This window comes from Heterodontus francisci, chromosome 11, assembly GCF_036365525.1.
Source record: "Heterodontus francisci isolate sHetFra1 chromosome 11, sHetFra1.hap1, whole genome shotgun sequence".
Lineage (NCBI taxonomy): Eukaryota > Metazoa > Chordata > Chondrichthyes > Heterodontiformes > Heterodontidae > Heterodontus > Heterodontus francisci.
The window spans coordinates 50,193,196-50,206,529 of record NC_090381.1 but is presented as its reverse complement, the minus strand read 5'-3'; the positions used below and the strand labels follow the sequence as shown (position 1 = coordinate 50,206,529).

The following is a 13,334-nucleotide window of genomic DNA, read 5'->3' as shown; positions in this document are numbered from 1 at the left end:
ACATTTTTTCCTCAAATCCCTCTAAACCTCCTGCCCCTTACCTTAAATCTATGCCCCCTGGTTATTGATCCCTCCGCGAAGGGAAAAAGTCTCTTCCTATCTATCCTATCAATGCCCCTCATGATTTTGTATACCTCAATCAGGTCCCCCCTCAGCCTTCTCTGCTCTAAGGAAAACAACCCTAACCTATCCAGTCTCTCTTCAAAGCTGAAATGCTCCAGCTCAGGCAACATCCTGGTGAATCTCCTCTGCACCCTCTCCAGTGCAATCACATCCTTCCTATAGTACGGTGGTGCCCAGAACTGTACACATTCTTCCAGCTGTGGTTTAACTAGCGTTTTATACAGCTCCATCATAACCTTCCTGCTTTTATATTCTATGCCTCGGCTAATAAAGGCAAGTACCCCATATGCCTTCCTAACCACCTCACCTACCTGTGTTACTGCCTTCAGTGATCTATGGACAAGTACACCAAGATCCCTCTGACCCTCTGTACTTCCTAGGGTCCTACCATCCATTGTATATTCCCTTGCCTTGTTAGTCCTCCCAAACTGTCCCACCTCACACGTCTCAGGATTAAATTCCATTTGCCACTGCTCCGTCCATCTTACCAGCCCATCTATATCATCCTGTAATCTAAGGCTTTCCTCCTCACTATTTACGACACCACCAATTTTCATGTCATCTGTGAACTTACTGATCATACCTCCTATATGCACGTCCAAATCATTAATGTACACTACAAACAGCAAGGGTCCCAGCACCGATCCCTGCGGTACACCACTGGTCACAGGCTTCCACTCGCAAAAACAACTCTCGACCATCACCCTCTGCCTCCTGCCACTAAGCCAATTATGGATCCAATTTGCCAAATTGCCCTGGATCCCATTGGGCTCTTACCTTCTTAACCAATCTCCCATGTGGGACCTTATCAAAAGCCTTACTAAAGTCCAGGTAGACTGCATCAACTGCTTTACCCTCATCTACACATCTAGTAACCACCTCAAAAAATTCAATCAAGTTTGTTAGACACGATCTCCCCCTGACAAAGCCATGCTGACTATCCCTGATTAATCCCTGCCTCTCCAAGTGGAGATTAATCCTGTCCCTCAGAATTTTTTCCAATAGTTTCGCTACCACTGATGTTAGACTCACTGGCCTGTAATTACCTGGTTTATCCCTGCTACCCTTCTTGAATAATGGTACCACATTCGCTGTCCTCCAATCCTCTGGTATCTCTCCTGCGGCCAGAGAAGATTTGAAGATTTGTGTCAGAATCCCTGCTATTTCCTCCCTTGCCTCACATAACAGCCTGGGATACATCTCATCTGGACCTGAGGATTTATCCACTTTTAAGCCTGCGAAAATAGCTAATGCTTCCTCCCTTTCAATGCTAATATGTTCAAGTATATCACAATCCCCCCCTCCCTGATCTCTACACCTACATCGTCCTTCTCCACAGTGAACATAGTGCTCCCAGAACCTGCTAATATTGCTTTACAATACACCACTGGGAATTGTTCCTCAGTTTATTTGTCCTCTCCAGTTTTACATTCCATATCACATGAATTCCTTATCTCCACTCAGCAAATATTTTTGACAGACTGGCTGCGATTAGGTGATAGCCCTGTAAACTCATCAGCTATCATACTGTGAGACAGAAACACCCTGTGGCAACAGGTCAATCATCTTCAGATGTTTCCTGAAAACCAAGATATTTTTAGACAGCATTCAGTTACTCCCTAAATGCAATTTAAAAGATATGATGACTTTATGGACCTCATAAGCCTGTGTCACAGATAAACTCTTGGTTAATATTTTTAGGAAGTGTGCCCAGCATCGAATGTCATGAACAAATAGTCTGCATAATAAGCCAGAGTGAAGTATTCTCATGGTGATTCTTACAGTAAAATGTTAAAGTATCATATTTATTATGGATAATTCCAATACTCTATTTGCCAAGAAACTGCATGCCTGTGTCAGGGTTTCTGTGCAATGGGAGTATATAGGAATAACACAATGGAATTTCTGTGATTGGATTTTTGGATCTAGTATTAGTTTATAGCAGGTCTAGCTGTATATTTAATTGCATCTAACTGCACAAATTTTGCAAGATAGTACACGAAGATAATAAACCCAGAGAAGTACTGAAGAAACCATCAACAATCCTCTAGTGCAGATCCAACATCTTTCCAACATGATCTTACCTGGTTCTGAGAACAGCAGATGTGAAAAGCAAACAATGTAAATGTTTACAGGTGTGGTACTGTGTCTGATTCCTTATGGCACCTTCATGTGCTGAGCATATTTAAAGTACCTAAGGAGAAGTTATACTCTGGTTTGACAGACACTAAAACAGAAAGAGCACTGGAATTCACTTGTGAGTTTATGAGAGATTCATGCAAAGTACAATTAAATATGAAAAAAATATAGTTGCTAGTATTTTTTCCCAATTTTTATTTGTTCTTGTACTACGATCGGTATAGTTAAACAATCATAGATATGTGTGTCCACTGTGGAATTAAAGGAAAACTGATGGATTCAAGAGCAAGTTCTTTAGAGCATCAGCTGCCTGGAGTTCTATGGCACAGCAACTCATTAATAATATTTTATGTCGATTTGAGGAAAGAAAACTGATCTTTTGGTTCCAGAAATACTAAGACAGGCATCAGTAAAATTACAGTAGTAGGCTCTTTTGTAAATTCAGCTAAATACGCCTCTGCTGAAGTTATCATTTTACTTGTGGAGATCAAGGGCTGATGTCAGCACATCTATCCAAAGATTTTAACGATGGAAGGTAAAGATTTTATTAACCTCAAGGCAGTATACTAATAGACTGCAGAGTGCTACAAGGTAATTTGGGCAGGCTTATCAAGCCACACTCTTTTAGAGTCAGATTCACTGAATTTGGTTTGGAAGGGTCACTTCTTTTGATGAATCTTACTTTCAAAAATAAACACACCTCCAAATGTTTAAATAGGGTTAAGCCTTGTCTCGTTCATTTTTAATCTTTTATGTCCCATTTTCCAGATATTGACAGCTCTATACTTGGATCTGTGACCTCCTATACATTGCCTTATAGCACAGTCAATGTCACAAATTTAGTCAATAGCAAGCACTAAGTGAAGGAGGCAAGGTGCTTTTCCATTGGCAAAGGAATTTTAAAAATAACAGAAGAATCGCACTGTGCTGATCAAGCATACTTTCAACCAATTGGTTCACCAGCAACAACAATGAGGTTACTGTGCAAAATGGCTTTAAGTCTGAAGAAGATTTTCAACTAAACGTCACAGTTTGGGAATACTGCACAGTGTGGATGGAGCAGGAAGGAAGAGGGAGATCAGAAGAATGAGAGGAAAATAGACACTTAAAAAATAACTAAGCTGTTCATCATGAACTCACAGTGAATGTTCTCCCATTCAAAATGACCAAAGCACCTGTCTAATCATTTCATACAGAGCATCATTATCTGATAGAACTTTCAGTTTTAATCTTTTGAAAGTTGACATTGGCATATTTGACTAGTTAACATTGGAAAATAAAGCTTTATTACTTTGCTACCAAGCTACATAATTTTTCATGAATTTATCCACTTGAGGTCGGTGGTGATGTAGGTGTGCCCTGAGCTCAACTATAAATTACTGAACCAAAAAGATTATTTTGAAAATTCGGAATTCGTTGCTTTCTGAAAGTCACAATGAAGAGGCCCTTTTATGTGCTGCTATTAGAGGTTGACTTTACTTTGCCTGCCCATCAATCTCTTGAGTATTTTGGAGGTTTGGTCTTGACTTTTGCTGCTAGCTTCACTCAGCTCTGTTCAAAAACCTGCTTGGGAACATGAATTTCCTGAAGGGAAAATCCCCAATAGTTACAAAATGTAGTGGAAGATGAGGACATGAAAGGGGCTCCTAGATCCAGGAAACAAAGAAGGCATACCTTTCCTACATGAGCATGGTCTATAGATGAAAAAGATCTTGGCCCAGATTTCAGGGTCAGTGCTGAAGGGTGACCCTCACTGCTGACCTTGACGAAAGCTGCCATAAAGATCCAGCAATCTCTGTGGTGTGGATTTCCCCTTTCCCGATGTCAGTTTGAATCTGGCATCAGGTCCAGCTGTCCAGCAACAGTGATCTCATCAAAAAGGGTAAACAACCAATCACACTGATGTATTTTTACAGAGAGCAAACCAGGAAGATGGTTGTGGTTGTTTGAGGTCAATCATCTGAGCTCCAGGACATCACTCCAGGAGTTCCTCAGGGTAGTGTCCTCGGCAACCATCTTCAGCTGCGTCATCAATGACCTTCCTTCAATCATAAGGTCAGAAGTGGGGATGTTAGTTGATGATTGCACAATGTTCAGCACCATTCGTGGCTCCTCAGATATTGAAGCAGTCCGTGTAGAAATGCAACAAGACTTGGACAATATTTAGGCTTGGGCTGATAAGTGGCAAGTAATATTCGAGCCACACAAGTGCCAGGCAATGACCATCTCCAACAAGACAGAATCTAACCATCTCCCATTGACATTCAATGGCATTACCATCGCTGAATCCCCCACTATCAACATCCTAGGGGCTACCATTGACCAGAAACTGAACTGGAGTAGCCATATAAATACCGTGGCTACAAGAGCAGGTCAGAGGCTAGGAATCCTGCGGCGAATAACTCACCTCCTGACTCCCCAAAGCCTGTCCACCATCTACAAGGCACAAGTCAGGAGTGTGATGGAATACTCTCCACTTGCCTGGATGGCTGCAGCTCCAACAACACTCAAGAAGATTGACACCATCCAGGACAAAGCAGCCCACTTGATTGGCACCCCATCTACAAACATTCACTCCCTCCACCACCGACACACAGTGGCAGCGGTGTGTACCATCTACAAGATGCACTGCAGCAACGCACCAAGGCTCCTTAGACAGCACCTTCCAAACCCGCGACCTCTACCAACTAGAAGGACAAGGGCAGCAAATGCATGGGAACACCACCACCTGCAAGTTCCCCTCCTGTCTAAGGAGCCTTGGTGCATTGCTGCAGTGCATCTTGTAGATGGTACACACTGCTGCCACTGTGTGTTGATGGTGGAGGGAGTGAATGTTTGTAGATGGGGTGCCAACAAGTGAGCTGCTTTGTCCTGGATGGTGTTGAGCTTCTTGAGTGTTGTTGGAGCTGCACCCATCCAGGCAAGTGGAGAGTATTCCATCACACTCCTGACTTGTGCCTTGTAGATGGTGGACAGGCTTTGGGGAGTCAGGAGGTGAGTTACTCGCCGTAGGATTCCTAGCCTCTGACCTGCTCTTGTAGCCACGGTATTTATATGGCTACTCCAGTTCAGTTTCTGGTCAATGGTAGCCCCTAGGATGTTGATAATGGGGGATTCAGTGATGGTAATGCCATTGAATGTCAATGGGAGATGGTTAGATTCTGTCTTGTTGGAGATGGTCATTGCCTGGCACGTGTGTGGCACAAATGTTACTTGCCACTTAACAGTCCAAGCCTGGATATTGTCCATGTCTTGCTGCATTTCTACACGGACTGCTTCAGTATCTGAGGAGTCACGAATGGTGCTGAACATTGTGCAATCATCAGCGAACATCCCCACTTCTGACCTTATGATTGAAGGAAGGTCATTGATGAAGCAGCTGAAGATGGTTAGGCCTAGGACACTACGCTGAGGAACTCCTGCAGTGATGTCCTAGAGCTCAGATGATTGACCTCCAACAACCACAACCACCTTCCTTTGCGCTAGGTACAACTCCAACCAGCGGAGGGTTTTCCCCCTGATTCCCATTGACCTCAGTTTTGCTAGGGCTCCTTGATGCCATACTCGGTCAAATGCTGCCATGATGTCAAGGGCAGTCACTCTCACCTCACCTCTTGAGTTCAGCTCTTTTGTCCATGTTTGAACCAAGACTGTAGTGAGGTGAGGATCTGAGTGGCCTTGGCGGAACCCAAACTGAGCATCACTGAGCAGGTTATTGCTACCAAGTGCCGCTTGATGGCACTGTTGATGACACCTTCCATCACTTTACTGATGATTGAGAGTAGACTGATGGGGCGGTAATTGGCCGGGTTGGACTTGTCCTGCTTTTTGTGTACAGGACATACCTGGGCAATTTTCCGCATTGCAGGGTAGATGGCAGTGTTGTAGCTGTACTGGAACAGCTTGTCTAGGGGCACGGCAAGTTCTGGAGCGCAGGTCTTCTGTACTATTGCCAGAATATTTTCAAGGCCCATATCCTTTGCAGTATCCAGTGCCTTCAGCCATTTCATGATATCATGCGGAGTGAATCGAATTGGCTGAAGTCTGGCATCTGTGATGCTAGGTACTTCAGGAGGAGGCCGAGATGGATCATCAACTCGGCACTTTTGGCTGAAGATTGTTGCAAATGCTTCAGCCTTATCTTTCGCACTGATGTGCTGGGCTCTCCCATCATTTGAGGATGGGGATATTTGTGGAGCCACCTCCTCCGGTTAGTTGTTTAATTGTCCAGCAGCCATTTCAGCTGTGGAGCATGAGGGCACATGCTGCTCCTGAGCATGGGAAGGTTGTATGCCCAATGTACTTACTGACCAGTCAGCAAGGCTCAAAGCCATAGTGTTGCTGAGGACCTGCCAGCACAGATACATGCAGCTCATGTATATGAGCCGTCTTTGCAGGAGAAACGGATACATAATGCCAGTGAGAAGGCCAAGATGGGAGGAGGGGTTCCCTTCCTACACATCATCATTACAATGGAAATGGGAGCCATGGACATCGCCAGGGTCACTGACCATTAGTAAGTTGGAGAAGGTGAGATGGGCATTCCTGGTGGAGAGGTTGAACAGAAACTGGAATGTGTACATTATGGAAGCATTAAACTCCAGCCTGTTCAACAGTGTGCCAATGACTGAGCTGCATTAGGAAGCCTCAGCACTACAGCGGCTTCTGCTCTCCTAGGCTAATTCTCAGATCTCTTCTTGGGCCTCCCACAGATACTGACATCGAGAGGCAAAGACTGATTTCTGCATCATCATTGGGCCAAGCGGTGCCAGAGCAGACCTCAGATCAAGCACCATGCGCAAGACCCTTGCAGGAGAGTACAGTATCAAACCATCCCTCAACCTTCTACATTACAAGAAATGCAACCTTAGTTTGTGTAATCTCTCCTCGTAATTTAACCCTTGGAGGCCAGGTATCATTCTACTAAATCTACGTTGCACTTCCTCCAAGATCAATATGTCCTTCCTAAGGTGCCCAAAAATGCTTGCAGTACTCCGGAGTGGCCTAACCAGGACTTTATATCGCTAAAGCATGAGTTCTACCCCTTTGTATTCTAGTTCTTTGAATAAAGACCAGAATGCTATTAGCCTTTTTGATTATTTTCTCTACCTGCTCATGACATTTTGATGATCTATGCTTCTGGACCCCCAAGTTTCTTTGGACCTCCACTATTTTTAGCATTTCACCATTTAGAAAGTACCTTGACCTGTCCTTTATAGGTTCAAAGTGTATGACCTCTATATTTGCCTATATTGAAATCCATTTGCCACAGTTTTGCCCACTTCCTTAATCTATCAATATCTCTTTGAAATTTTATGCTTCCATCGACACTGTTTCTAATGCTGCCTATCTTTGTGGCATCAGCAAATTTGGATGTGTGGCTTTCTATTCTATCATCTAAGCCATTAATGAATATGGTGAAAAGCTGAGGTCCCAACACAGATTCTTGCAGGACACCATACGTCACATCCTCACAATTAGAGACTTGCCCATTATCCCCATTCTCAGCCGCCTGCCATTCAGCCAATTTTCTAACCAGGTCAATAATGTGCTTTTAATTCCATGAGCTTCAACTTTAACTAAAGTCTCTTATGAAGGACTCTGTCAAATGCCTTCTGGAAGTCCATGTAAATAACATCCACAGACATTCCCCTGTTCACTACTTTAGTCACCTCTTCAAAAAATTCAATCTGGTTTGTCAGGCATAACTTACACTTCACAAGTCCATGTCAACAGTGAGAGCATCTATTTCCATCCCCATAACAGAACCCAATTCTGACTCATCTGCTGCTGAAATCCTCATCCAAGCCTTTGTGATCTCTAACATGACTATTCCAATGCACTCCTGCCCAGCCTCCCATGTTCCACTCTCTGCAAATTTGAGGTTGTCCAAAACTCTGCTGCTCCTGTCCTTACTCACACTGCCCCATTCACACATCACCTCTATACTCACTGACCTAGATTGGCTCCTGGTTAAGCAACACCTTGATTTTAAAATTCTCATCTTTACTTTCATATCCCTCCATGGCCTCGCCCCTCCCTATCTCTGTATTCTCCTCCAGCCCCACAACCTTTCAAGATATCTGCACTCTTCTAACTCTGGCCTTTTCGGCATCCCCGATTTTAGTTGCTCCACCATTTGTTGCCATGCCTTCAGCTGCCAAGGATCTAAGCACTGGAATTCCCTCCCTAAACTTTCCACCTCTCTTTCTTCCTCGAAAATGCTCCTTAAAACCTAAATCCTTGACCAACCTTTTGGTTATCTGCCCTAATATGTAGCTCGATGTCAAAATTTGTTTGATAACGCTCTCGTGAATGGCCTTGGAACGTTTTACTGCATTACAGGTGGCAGATAAATGCAAATTGTTGTTGTTGTTGAAACACTTGCATACTGGTTTCAGCAATGCAGTTATTTGCTTTAGCCTGCAGCTTGCTCTGACATCCGCAATGACCTTTGATCTCACTTTCCACAGATTTCTAACTCTCCTCCTTGGGCCTGCCACTATATTCTATCTTTCCCAGTCTTCCTAACTCTGCTTTACTTTCATATTATAAAAACAAGAAATGCTGGAAATACTCAGCAGGTCTGGCAGCATCTGTGGAGAGAAAAGCTGAGTTAATGTTTCAGGTCAGTGACCCTTCTTCAGAACTAGCAAATATTAGAAATGTAAAAGGTTATAAGCAAGTAAAGCGGGGATGGGGCAAGAGATAACAAAGAAGGTGTAAATAGGACAAAATGTACTGCAAAAAGAGTTGGGGGAGGGGGCCTGAGTAGGACTGGAACAAGGAATGTTCGACATATCCCACAAAAAGACAGGCATAACTAGGACCCATGCGGGTACCCATTGCAACACCTTTTATTTGAAGGAAGTGAGTTGAGTTGAAGGAGAAGTTGTTTACTTTCCTGTTTCTCCATTGCAGTAGCCTCTCCTCTGCCCCATCTCATTCTACTGTTTCCATCCTGCTTCATCCTTCTCCTTACATCTTCTCCCTTCGCCCTTTTATTGGCCCCATCTTTGCAGTCCTATGTTAGCCCTGATCCAATTATTTTGCACATTCTAACAATCCTTGTCGTGAAGACTGCATTTAGTCTTGACACCTCACATGCAATGCAGCAAGAAATCAACAAGTAATATATTAAAAATTGACATCTAAGGCACTTCCTGCCTAGAAAATGTTACTCTGTTTATGCCGGAAATTGCCTGCGTAAACTTGGAGCACTGTTATTACCCCATCCCACTAGTGGTGCAGTCACAGCACTCCCAGCTCTCCACCCTATACTGCAAAGAAACTTCTTTGATCCAACCATCTCTACTTTACTGCATTCAAAACTTGCTATACATATTGTTATTTAATTATATTTAATTATAAATAACAATATTTCAAATCAAAGTGTTTGAGAATGAGGACAGAATATATGGCTTTAGAATCGTAGTTGAATTTTGTTCGTGTGTGCTGGCCCAAATATCCACCTACTTGCTTCTTCTGAAGACTGGCAGGAGAAATTGGCCAATCCTCAAAAAACGTGTGCAAGGATCATGGTACGTAATTAATTCGCACCCATTCATTGCAATGCAGGCAGCACGTTAACCTTATGTTGCCGGGTATTTTAATTGATTGCTGTGTGGAGCCAGTGCTAACCGTGCTGTTCATTGACGGCAGAAATCAGCACATTCCCCGATATCTTGAGTGTCTAGCGCTACTTAAAGAGAGCCTGCATTCTTAAAGGTAAGGTGAACTGTGGCTGGAATATGTGGTGGGCGTCCTTTATGACCTGAATCTGCGCTGTCAAAGACTGAAGAATGGTTGAATATGGTAGAGACCATGCACCAGGATTTTCTGATAATGCACTGAAGACCTTGGTGGAAGAGATGGAATGGAGAAGAGATGTTCTGTATCCATAGGCTGCAGGAGGCTCTCCAGACACGTGCTCAGGAGGCAAGATATGGAGGTGGAGGATAATGCCAGATGTGTTCTCCACAAACATTGATGCAGTGCAGGAAGATGTTTAATAATCTCACATGAGTTGTCAAGATGAGTGACCTCATCCACTGCTCAGTTCACTACACCCCTATCAGTCACCTGCCAACAATCTCTATCAACCTGCAGTGTTACAAGCCTAACACCCACAACTCACAACTCACACAGCTATTCAACCATGACAGCTACATCACCTAAATGTATTACACAGCACTCAGTAGCACCTTCCCTGTTTCTTGCAAGAGAAGGTGGCGCATAATAGGAGGCAGCAGGAAAGAATTGGAGGTGTGCCTGCATATTTTAACACCTATGGGGGAATCAGTGCTGGTCATCATGAGAAGGGACATTGCTGAGCTCATGGCCACTGGCAATGATGAGTATATCTACATATCTAATCTTCCTTCTCTCATCACACTTCTCCTTCATCCCTCAAGAAGGATGCAGATGGTGTAAGTATGTGCTTCTTACTTTCTCCTCTCCCCTCACCAAAACCCAACCCTTGTCCCTTTTACATTTTAGATACCAAAGAACTAGAACCTGCTCTGTCAGGAAGAGGAAGAGGTCAGTGAAATTGAAGAGATGCATCACTCAATCTTACACATGCAGCCACCAGCTCAGCTACTGACACTAGGCATATGACAGGGGTTTGGAGTGAAAAGGATTGTCACGTGGCAAGGCGCCAGACACAAGTACGCAGGAACCAGGGTGTGGGGGAAAGGACTGTGCAGGAGCCAGCTTACTGGAAGACCCCTCCAGCCCCACCCCATCAGCGCTGGTGTCAAATCAGTGTTGTATACAGATTGACATCAAAATTTGCCTTCTCTTCACGCTGCCAGCAGTTGTTAGATGTGTGCGCGCAAACAGCTTTACTAAGATGATGTAAAGAACACTTCTTCTCATAGGAAGTGTGCGAATACATCTCGGATACCATTTTCAAGCATTGGGAGGTTGATAACACCTAAGAAATGGGCACCAAAGTGCCCATTTTCTCCCACAAACTTTGGTCTTAACTCCCCATATGCAATGCCACAGGAGATTGGCCAATAAGAAAATCAAATTATTGTGTAAAAAGGACAGAATCTTTGATTTAAAAATTGGAAGTGAATTACATGCAAGCGCCTGGGTATAATTATCCCCTTCCAGCTAACTATACTTTACCTGAAGACTACCTTCAGGTCTTGACTCCCCATGTAGAGTAAAATATAGAGTGAAAATGCAATGATATGCATGGCAATCAGGCAGGAAAGAAAATGTGGAGCCTACAGAAGCAGGCCTCGCTGTAGGCTAACACTAATTAGATTGCTCATTTTTGACCAGGCATGTGCAATGCACTCTATGTGAAACAGAAGTAGCTTAATGTACACATTTGTAAAATCATTTAAAAAAAAGCAGCAATGTTATGATCTAAAACCAACATTCCAACACTTACTGATATACTGAGAGTTCTTGCCTTGCAATGCTTTGCCTTTGATGGTTAAATTGAAATAATATTAAAGATGTAGTACTTACTGCCCACACACCAACCAGCCTCCTAGTAACAAAAGGGTCAAAGTTCCAGTAGGTAAGTGGAAGGAATGTGATGTAAAAGATCTCCTGACCCAGTGCAGCAGCGAATCGGAACAAGTAGTAGAAAAAAAAGTTCTTCACCACATATCCTGGCTTTTCCTGTAAAAATGTAAAACTACATAAATCTTTGATGTTCATTACCTTTTTGAACCAATTGAATTTTTCTTTATCCCACGTTCAATTGATATCCCTTATCCCTTATCCATTCAATTCAGCTTTGCCCTCCTCAAGAGGTACAACTGGAAAAAAAACTTAAAGAAATTAAGTCAGCACACAGAGAAAAAGTGCAGATTAAATGTACAATAAATGCTTAACTTTAGTGGTTGAGATGCTTGTGTTGATACAATTATTGTGTTTTTTTGTCTCTGTATATTGAGGTTTAAGATAGCTTTAATCTTTCTGTGGCTTTTCCAAGGCTTGAAAAACTTATTTGGTAAGAACAATTAATTTGAATCTGCTTCAATGCATCTACAAAGGCCTTTGTTAAAGTGAAATACAATGTTAAAATAAGATCATTTTAATTTTATTAATTAAAACCAATTGGAAATATTTTGTAACGAACTTCAAAAAAAGGTTCCAGTGAGAAACTGAGGGATGGACTGCAACCATAGCATATTGACGGAGAAATTCCTAGGAGCTGCTTCCACTCTGCTGACACTACTTCGCCAGAAGCATGGCAAAAGCCTCGTATACAGGTGTAAACAGGGTTTCCGCCACACCTCCGGTGCAGCAACACTGGAAAAGCAGCAGCAGCCTTGAGGAATTTCCCAACAAATGTACCCTTTACTACTCAATACTAGTTTGCTGCCTTTTAAATTTGTAGTATGCTGAAATATTTTACAGCATCACTAATATAATTTGGAATAACATTATGTTATCATTGCAACATTGCAGTTTTGCCTGATTTATTACATAGTATTCTTCTTCTTCTTCTTCTTTGGCCTCCTTGTCTCGAGAGAAATGGGTAAGCACCTAGAGGTGGTCAGTGGTTTGTGAAGCAGCGCCTGGAGTGGCTATAAAGGCCAATTCTAGAGTGACAGACTCTTCCACAGGCGCTGCAGATAAAATTGGTTGTCAGGGCTGTTACACAGTTGGCTCTCTCCTTGCATTTCTGTCTTTTTTCCTGCCAACTGTTAAGTCTCTTCGACTCGCCACTCTTTAGCCCTGCCTTTATGGCTGTCCGCCAGCACTGGCAATCACTGGCAACTGACTTCCACGACTTGTGGTCAATGTCACAGGACTTCATGTCGCATTTGCAGATGTCTTTAAAGCGGAGACATGGACGGCCAGTGGGTCTGATACCAGAGACGAGCTCGCTGTTCAATGCATCCTTGGGGATCCTGCCATCTTCCATGTGGCTCACATGGCCAAGCCATCTCAAGCGACGCTGGCTCAGTAGGGTGTATATGCTGGGGATGTTGGCCGCCTCGAGGACTTCTGTGTTGGAGATACGGTCCTGCCACAGCAGCACGGAAACAAGCCTCTTCAGCTGCTTCATCAATGACATTCCCTCCATCATAAGATCA

At 43.3% G+C, this 13,334-nt stretch overlaps 1 protein-coding gene across 1 annotated transcript in view; it reads right to left on the bottom strand.

Annotated features, from left to right (window-relative positions):
* The window catches only part of LOC137374867 (sphingosine-1-phosphate phosphatase 2-like), a 40,412-nt gene extending 28,598 nt beyond the window's left edge, over positions 1 to 11,814 (bottom strand). The window contains exon 1 of the mRNA XM_068041433.1: positions 11,752 to 11,814. The gene's annotated coding sequence lies outside the window, so the exon portion shown is untranslated. The remainder of the gene's footprint in view (positions 1 to 11,751) is intronic.
* Between the last annotated feature and the right edge of the window lie 1,520 nt (positions 11,815 to 13,334).